The sequence below is a fragment of the Neophocaena asiaeorientalis genome, unplaced genomic scaffold, assembly GCF_003031525.2.
Source record: "Neophocaena asiaeorientalis asiaeorientalis breed wild unplaced genomic scaffold, Neophocaena_asiaeorientalis_V1.1 scaffold59, whole genome shotgun sequence".
NCBI lineage: Eukaryota > Metazoa > Chordata > Mammalia > Artiodactyla > Phocoenidae > Neophocaena > Neophocaena asiaeorientalis.
In genome coordinates, this window is record NW_020174268.1 from 13,658,883 (window position 1) to 13,668,394 (window position 9,512).

The window sequence follows — 9,512 nt, forward strand, 5'->3', positions numbered from 1 at the left end:
AAAACTGAATAAAATAGATTTCAAATTTTTCTCAATTTTACTTTCTAATATATATAACTTATACCAATAAAACACTTTGAAGTTCACCATAGCTTTTTAGGGAATGAAGGAGTCCTGAGACCAAAAAGTTAAAGAACCATTCTCCTAGTCTATCTCCTGCCTTATTTTCATATTTATTTCTGTGTTTTGGTTCACTTTCCTAAGAATTTGTCTACTGAATTGTATTTTATTAAATTATAACCATTTCTTCAACTTATCAAGGCCATTTGCATCTGGATCTTTATGAGTCAAGATTCACTGTTTCTCTTTCCCCCACTTTTGATCACTGTACAAATGAAAGCTGCTGCTCCCTATTTTATCAGATGGCATCTCGATGAAAATATTTCTCATCTTTGGCACAGGCTGATCATGGCTGGGAACCCACTGATAATTATTTGTCATCATGGTTCGCCATGATGATGCATCAGTCCCACACTTAAGTGGTCTAAACCACATTTTCCCACTTTATTACTGATCTGCTCTTCTTGGACAAAACCCAAAGCCACAACAAAGTCACATGGCTATACTAGATTGCAATCTTTTAAAACCCCAGGTTTCTCCTTCTAGTCTACAACACATTGGCAGGATTCAAATTCAAATTCTTTGTCTTCTGTGCTGGGTAGACCCTGGAACATGTATCTAGTTCTTTTAGCCTTCCAGCTGTTGCTTTCTGCCGGACCCTCTCTAGTCTCCTCTGGGCAGGCACATTTGCAGGTCAGCCAAGGGTGTGCCAGTGCTTTATATGTAGATTTTGAGTATCTTGGTAGCTACAGCCTGTCCAGGATTTTCCCCCTTAATTTCTAGCTACTGTACTCTGATAGCCTCAAACACCACCATGTCAGAACACTTCAAACCGTAAGAACGTTACTTTCTGCTTGAGTTGTAACCATCCTGCGCTGCACAGAGAAGGGAGTGTCCTCAGGAGAGGTTATATAAATGTGGATCTCACACTGTGCAGTCCCTTCCTTCACAGGCTCCCTTCTCCCTGTCCCCGGTTTTTGTCTGCTTTAGATGCTTTCAGTACCTTGAAATAGCTGAATTTTTTGGTTGTTGTTGTTGTTAATAGAATTTGTAATAATTATCTGTGTGAAGGTTAGTTCACTGTAAGATAAACCACCATTATCAGACTGCCATTTGATTTTAAAACTACTTTTTACAGTTTTTAAATTTTTACAGTTCTAACGGTAATATAAATTTATTTATATGTCAAATCCCTGGGCTTGTGAATAAAAGATACTCTCTTTAAATTTAAAATCAAATAGAAATCATAACTTAAAGTCATTATTAATCATGTGTTTTATTTTGCTAACTCCCTTTTACACACATACACAGACACGTTCTTATTCTTGAAGACAGCAATCTATTTCTATGAGGACCAAATTAGTAATAGATACCGCTTCTTGTGGGAAAGTAAGATAAGGGGACTTCAACTCTTACCTTCCCTCCTAGAACACTGCCTACCTTCGGGACTGTGATAGTTAATTTTGTGTGTCAAACTGGCTCGGCTATAGTGTCAAATACAAATCTAAATGTTGCTGTTAAGGTATTTTTTAGATATGATTAACTTATACAGTCTTTAAGTAAAGAAGCTTTAAGTAAAGCAGATTTCTCTACATAATGTAGGTGGGCCTTATCCAATCAGTTGAAGGCCTTAACAACAAAGACTGAGGTTTCTGGCAGAAGAAATTTTGACTTAAGACTGCAACACAGAAATTGTGCCTAAGTTTCCAGTCTAATGGCCTGCCCTACAGATTTGCCCTCAATAGTGCAAGATTAACTCTTACCTGAGTTTGCGGCTTGCTGCCCAGCCGTACTGGTTTTAGACTTGGCAACTTCCACAATTGTATGAGTCAATTCTTTAAAACTTCCCTTTCTCTCACTACCTGTATGTCCTATTTGTTCTGTTCCTCTGGATACAAGGAGAATACTCAGGAACTCATGATATCTATTAGAATTGAGATGCTGATGCTTATTTTTGCCAAATTTTAAACTGCTTCATCCCCATCTCAGAAATGCTTTCCAACATCTATTGACTTTGTGATTACTTTTAGTGAACATTTTTATATCATAAACAAAAAATTTTAAAAATTAATTTATTGACACCATCTTGTTTTTACTTTTGAAAGAATTAGGAAAAATGGAAGGATTTGAAGAATAATCATTTATTACTTTGCAATTAAATAATTGAATATTAAAAGGAAATATTCAAGATATAAAAGAATTAATGAATTACATTAATTTCCATAAGTTTACAAATTACAAGGAAATGCACCAAGGTTACACTTTGCAAAAAGTTCTAAATTATGCACAAACATGTTTTTCTTGTTTTGTTTTGTTTTTAAAGGTTGAAAAACCTTTTATTTAGAAATGTTGAAATGATTGCATGCTAATTTGAATAGCTAGGTTGTAAAAAAATGACTTAAAAATTCCCTTTCTGATGTCCTCCATGAGCTGGATTCCATTATATGTGTCTTTTTTTTTTTTCCAAACCTCTAATTTCAGACTGGAGTTCAGCAGAAATATATATGGCTTACAGTTTCCCTCAGATCATTCTTGGGCTCCTTAAAAAGTGCTAGACCTTTGAGCAAACAAACAGGTTACTGGAAATAACCTGTTTGTTATAGGGAAAGACAAAGCTGTGGGTGATAAAGGTTCCTTATTCATCTTATCTCCCCACTTGTCTTCCTCAGTTTGCTGTTATTTAACTTCCAGTCCAGCATCTCCCTTAAGCCCAGTCAGTTTGCTTTTAAGTATCACACGAAATAGAAATCAAAGAAGATGACTTCAATTTTCTGCCATTTCCTTTTCTTGTCTTATCATTTTTTTTTAATTTACAAGATGTAAAGTTGTTAAGTTATTCACAAAAAACGATAGTGAGATTTTGAACTTAAATCTGGAGGTAAATAATGGTAGCGGCATTGTGTCTCCTCCTTAAATGTATGAGAGAAAGAGGAAACTCCCATTAACTCACAGTGACTGTCCTGACTCTGTCAACTCATATGGCTGCAGCATGTGGCTGCACTTCATACTGACCTCCAGGCTGGGCTGATAACACACGGGCTTTTCACCATCAAATATTCAGTTTATGAGCATTGCAGAGATCACAGCTCATAGGTGAATTTATGTGGGGTTTTTTTTGCTGAAAATCAAGAAAAATGAAATAAAAACATGTTTTCAAGGGAAAGTTTCTATAGCATTTGAATTTCAGGATCCTTCCAATGAGTTATTAATTGAGAAGAAAATATCCATCTATTAGATGTGGAATACCCCATAACAATAAACGCAAAAGCCCACTGACTTCCTGTGCTTGGAGTGAAGTAAAGGCATTGCGCCTGCACAGTAGAGAAATGGAGTGGGAACAGCATTCCTGTTGGGAGTATCATCACGAGGGCTGTTCCCTGAGATGTTCCCTCCATTGTGCTTCTCTAGAAGATACAAGTGTCCTGATTGTTTATTTCCCATCAAAGGTGAAAAAATTGAGAGTCACTCTTTACTGCTTGAATGGAGAATTGCACAAACGTCCCCTTGCCAGCAAGCAGAAAATAAGCACATCTGGGCCAAACTTGCCTGGAATGCAGAGTGGGCAAAGGGGAAGCCAGGAGTGCTTTAGAAAACAGCCTTGTGTGTAGCGCCACTCTCATAATCCAAGTGTAATTGTGACTAGTTCTGTTGAAGCTGGAGAGTGTATTTTACTTTTTTCCTGTTTTTCAACACCCTGTCTGCTTTCTTAGAGAAGTTAATACACCAGAGTAACCACTAAAAGTACAATAAAGCTTTCAAGAAATGTGAGATCAAGTCTATGTATGGCTTGTACAACAGTAAGGAGTTTTCTAAGGTCAAGTGAAGACATGCTTTCTGATAACAACCATTCTATAAGACTTGCCTTAAACTGAATGACATGGAGGAAGGGAAAATGCCATTGGCTTTTCATTTGTCATTTTCTAGCACATCCTCAGGGTCTAGGTGCAAAACCTAAAGAGAGGGGCCAACCTCCCCATTCTGGAAGGTGATGCAGCATGGCTCCAGTTCGGGTTGGACCCACAGGCTCTTTGGAGAGTATGTATCTTTGGGGTGATGAGAAATTGTTCTCAAGTCTCGAAAGCACTGTTCCTATAGCACCTTTTCTAAGGGCTGTGGGTGCTGGACATCAGGAAGCAGGGTGCTTCAGAAAACCCTGAGAGAAATAATCATAAGCAAATGGGAAAAACCCCAGAGAGTCTCAGGATAAGTGGAGCAGTCTGTGCAGATGGGCTGTTGTTGTACAGGGGGGTCTGTAATCACGTAGGCCAGCGGACTGTGAATTCATGTCAGTGTGATCTCAATCGAACCCATAGTTTGGGGTGGTCTGGGGACATTTGAGTTATATATATTAATAAAACTGATGAACATTTACTTTTCCCCATTACTTTACTAGATGATATTGAGTTAACAGTCCCTGAACTGCCTTGTAACTTAATGTCACTCATTACTGTTTATACATACTAAATATACTCAATTGAGTAATCTTACACTTGACTTGTTTCTGTTTATTTTTCTCACTGCTAGCAGCTTTCGTAACTGTTTTCTATTTCTGTAGCACATACAAAGAGTTATATATGAACACACAGTGAAACAAAGAAATCTGCCTATTTTTTCAGTATGCCTGAAAAATAAATACTGGTCATAGTAATGGCTTCTTTGCATATGTACGTTATATTCTTTTATGGGAATTGGAAAATAATTTAAAATAATTTGCATTTGCATTACAGTTAATGTTTTACGGCCCTTTCATAATTTAGATCTCAGTCTGGCTTCCCCGAACTCTGAAATCTGGGTGAGGCAGATTTTATTATTCCCGTTTTATTAATAAGAGACATAGAGCAGTTTGATTGGCCATCCTGGGCAGGAAAATTACTGAACAAGCCCAGGTCTTAAAATCAGGGTGTGGAAGGACCAATTTGATTGATTCATTCAGGAAATAGTAAAGTATTTTTACTCTGTGTTTCAAGTACTGTTCTAGGTGTTAGATACCCCATAGTGAACAAATAAGACTAGAATCCCTGCCTCCATGAAGCTCACATTTTCGTGGGGGAGACGTGGAATGTGAACAGAGAAAAGAGTAAAATATGCAGTGTGAGGGGCGGTGATGTGTGCTCTGGAGAAAAATGAAGCAGGATTAGGGGGGTTGTGTGTGTGTGTGGTGTGTTGGGGAGGGAGGATGGTATTTTAAACCATTTTCCATAAAAGATTTAAATGATAAAAGACCTGAAGGGTTGAAGCCAGTGAGCCATGTGGATATGGGGGAAGGACACGCCAGGCAGGAGGTGTAGCCAGTGAAAAGCCCCAAGGCTTGCCTGGTATGTGAGATAAATAACACGGTGACCAGGCTAGGAAAAAAAAAAAAAAAAAGAGAGGGAAAGCCATGAGATCAGAGAGGTATGCAGCAACCTTTATATTTTGATTTCCAACTTCTCAACGACCTATCTCTTTCAAGAAATTTTCTTTGCATTTACGAGGGAATTTTTAGACCCACTTTGGAATATGGGTTTCTTCCCTTTGGAAAGAGGCAGTGGAGTTGATTTTGATCCTAGCAGCTATAAGAAGAAAAGCTGTACGGCAGCACTCTTCCTTAAATGCAGCAACAACCGTAAACATTGAGGAACTATTAGCAACTGCTTTGGGGTGGGAGTGGGGCTGCAGGGGAGGCCAGCAACCCTCAGCCAGCATTGTACTTACAACGTACAGCACTGTGAGTCGTACAGCGCCTCAACTTACAACGCAGATGTTTCCAGACAGTTTTCCATTAATCCACTCTCTGCCACATTAATTTTCAAAGTGTGGTCCTAGCAGGAGCAGGGACCTGGGAATGTCAGAAATATAAATTTCCAAGCCCCATCTCAGATGTGCTGAATCAAAAACTTTGGGAAGGAGCCAGAAATCTGCATTTTTATCAAGGCTTCATGTGATTCTGATGCAGGCTAAAGTTCGAGAACCAGTAGAATCAGGAGGGAAACCGAACCGCTCACTCAAGTGCTTCTCCAGCTGGACTCTACCTAGATCTCCAGCCATATCCCATCATCTTCCCTTAGGCTCAGTAAGCTCCAGCCACACTGGCCCATACCCCCATGGTTACTCAAGTTTATACCCATTCTATCTCTCTTTGCACTTTCTTCTTTTCCAGGCTTTGCAATTCTAGGACCTTCTTTATGAAATCAGATTCATTCTTCTGGACCCAACAAAAGCATCCCCACCTCGGCACTCCCATAGCTCATTATTCATAAACAGCACCCCAGTTCATAACCACTTATATGTGAGTTACTTGTCCACATGTCTTCCTTCCTTTCTAGACCATAGACTCTGTGAGGACTGGGGCCATGAGCTTGGATCGTGTCAGCAGTGCAAATATTGGTGCCTGGCCCATAGTGGCTTGAAAGCCTGTCCTTTATACTACTGTTGAATGAATGAAGGCAAGGAATTAAACCACCATCAGCTGTTGATATTTCAGCAGATATGCGTGGCCACTGCTGCATTAGAAATTCAAAGGCAGTGCTGGCAGAAGGGGATTCCAAGGAAAGCATCTGCTTGAGGGGAGAGGCTTGGTCTGAACTATGAGGTGCTCTCTGGGGAAAATGGGTTCCAAAGGGGAGCCCTGGGCTTTGGGCAAAAGGGGAAGCCAGGAGGGTACTGGACTTTCAGGAAGAAACTGAAAGGCTGGAGCCTGAACTGAAAATGGAGGTCAGGGAGCCCGAAAGGCGATGTTGGCCCAAATTGTCAGGGAAGCAGTTGTGCGTAATAGTCATGCTATGGTGAGGGTCTGGACAGCTTTCAAATCTGGGGTTGAATCTTGTCTCCCACAATTAGCTGTGTTACCGGAGTGTATTATTCAGTCTTCCTAAAGCTCAGATTCCTTTTATATGAAGTGGGGATAGTTACAATAGCTAACAATAGGAGCTAACATTTACTGAGCATTTCCACAGGTTATTTCTTTTACTCGTCACAATCGCTCTATGAAGTCGGTGTTCAGGTCTCCTGTTTCACAGCACAGAGAACTCACCGGCTTGCCTAGAGTCAAGCGGGGAGGTGGCAAGGCGGGGGTATGGACTTGAGCCTAACCGTCTGGCCCTGGTACCAGAGTTACTGCCGTGATGTTATACCACCTCTTTAGGGATCTGTGAGATCATATATGGAGAGAACCCAGCAAAGGGACACAATAGTTTGAGGACCAAGCTGGTTTCAGGATGTGAGACAGAAATAATCCCAGAATGTGGGGAAGAATTTGGGGATAAACAGCAAATCCCTCCGTGTTTCTATCTCATTCCCTTGGCTCTGGCAAGTCTGTTCTCCTAAACTCTGCTATGTTTGCCCATTAACCTTTTCTCACCTGATATTAACCCTATCCTTATTTCCAAAAAGAAAACTGCTGTTTCAGAGTCCGTGGCCTTAATCCAATTATGAAAGGTGATGTTTCAAACAACACGGTAATAGCTTCTGGTGAAAAGCATGGGACTTCCCTCTCTGAACACCTAGAGAAAGCAAATGAGTGCAAAGGCATGGTGTCCAGGTCTTTTCTGTTTCTGAGAGTGGGATCTTCACCCTGTGGCTTCGATTCACAAGAATACCACCTGTCTAAAGAGTTTCTAGCAGTCCACTGACATAAAGACAATGCAAAATCTCTGTGCTACCCCTAAATAACAGCCTCTGTTTGGCGAGCGAGGGCAGGCACATCTCACCTGGAATGTTTTCTCTGAGCTGCACAGAATGAGTCACTCACAGGGCTGAGGAGGCTTTGCCCGATCTAGAGGTCTTGGAGAACGCTACTGAATGGAAAGCCAGGGTCCGTCTGTCTGCTGATTGCAGAAAGGGCAGCCCCTCCCAGCTGACTTTATTGGTGAGCTCCTTGCCCTACACCTTCTCCCCTGGAGCCTCAGGAAAGGAGACAGGAGCACCCACAGAAGCTGTTGTCAGGCTCAGGACCATCAGGTGACCTTGACATCCAAGGCCACAGGGTTGCCCTTCATTTCTTCAGTGGTTCCATTTTAACGCCTCTGCTTTGGTTGACTTTTCACCTGGTGTTCAGTGAGTTTGTTGGGCAGCAGGGTTTGGCCTGTCCTGCCGTGGGCCTGGGAAACTCATGTGCGTACCCGTCTTTGTACAGGGTGAGGAATGGGCCTGTTGTTGATTGAATCGTGTTCCTCAAAAAAATATGTTGAAATACTCACCCCCAGTACTTGTAAATGTACGCTTAACTGGAAATAAAGCCTTTGAAGATGTAATCAGCTTAAGATCAATTTAACATGACTGGTGTCCTTATAAGAAGAGGGAAATTTAGGCACAGACAGACACAGAGAGGAGAACATCATGTAAAGACACAGAGACACACAGAGGGAAGGCAGCCATGTGAAGACGAAGGCTACTGCAAACCAAGGAACACCTGGGGCTGTGAGCTTTGGGAAGAGGCAAGAAAAGATCCTCCCCTAGAGGTTTTGAAGGAAGCATGGCCCTGCCAACACCTTAATCTTGGACTTTTAGGCTCCAGAACTGTGAGAGAGTAAATTTCTATTGTTTAAGACCACACAGTTTGTGGTACTTTGTTATAAGGCCTGAGGGAACTAACATAGGGTCCCATTCTAGAAGGGACAGGAAACCGGGGCCTGAGCACTCGGGGAGTGAAGGGTTCCCTTCGTGAGCTTCAGAGCCTCTTTCAGACGTCAGGGTGATGACAGGGCAGGAGGCGCTCTTCTGGAGCTCTGGGCAGTGGTAACACCAAGGATAGTCTTTCCCCTTGTACGGGGGATGTAGGGGTTGTTCCTGCCGCCCCCCCACCCCACACACACCCCCATGATGCAGCGCAGCAGCTACAGCCCAGCCTGCGATCACCTTTCCAAGCCTGGGCTGCTAGCTGTTGTGCTTCAGGTTGCAGGCCACCCCTCTGCTCCTCACCTGGTGGGAGAACCTGTCATCACGAACCGCAGGATTCCAGAGAGGCAGCCTGGCCAGTTACCTTGACAACCTCATGAAGTAATGCTCTAAACCACTTCCTGGCTTCAGGTCTAATGAGATTCTAGGCGCTGCTGGCTCCTCCCAGCCCAGGCGGCAGGCAGCTAAAGTGAGAGCAGGAAGTTCATTTTCAGTGATCCCTTTTGTGATATCGATAGGAAGCATTTGCACGAGCGATCAAAGGGGAATCGAACTGTCTCCTAGCTGCATGGAGAGGCCTGCCCAGGGGGCCTGAGATTATTGCCGGCAGGTCGGTTTTTGCTGTGGGCGCCCCCAGTCTGCTCTGCTGCTGTGAGGCTTTCCTCTTTCTCCTTGGATGCTTTAGTTTGAATCCCCTGCATCAGTTCAGCAGTAAAGAATGAACATGATCCTCAGTAAAATGGATTGCTGAGAACTTCCCTACCAGAACCGAATCCTGAGTATATCGGAGAATATACCAAGGGATTTCATAACAAAGCCGTTTCTCTTGGTCTCCAGCCATTCCCCCGCCCACCCAC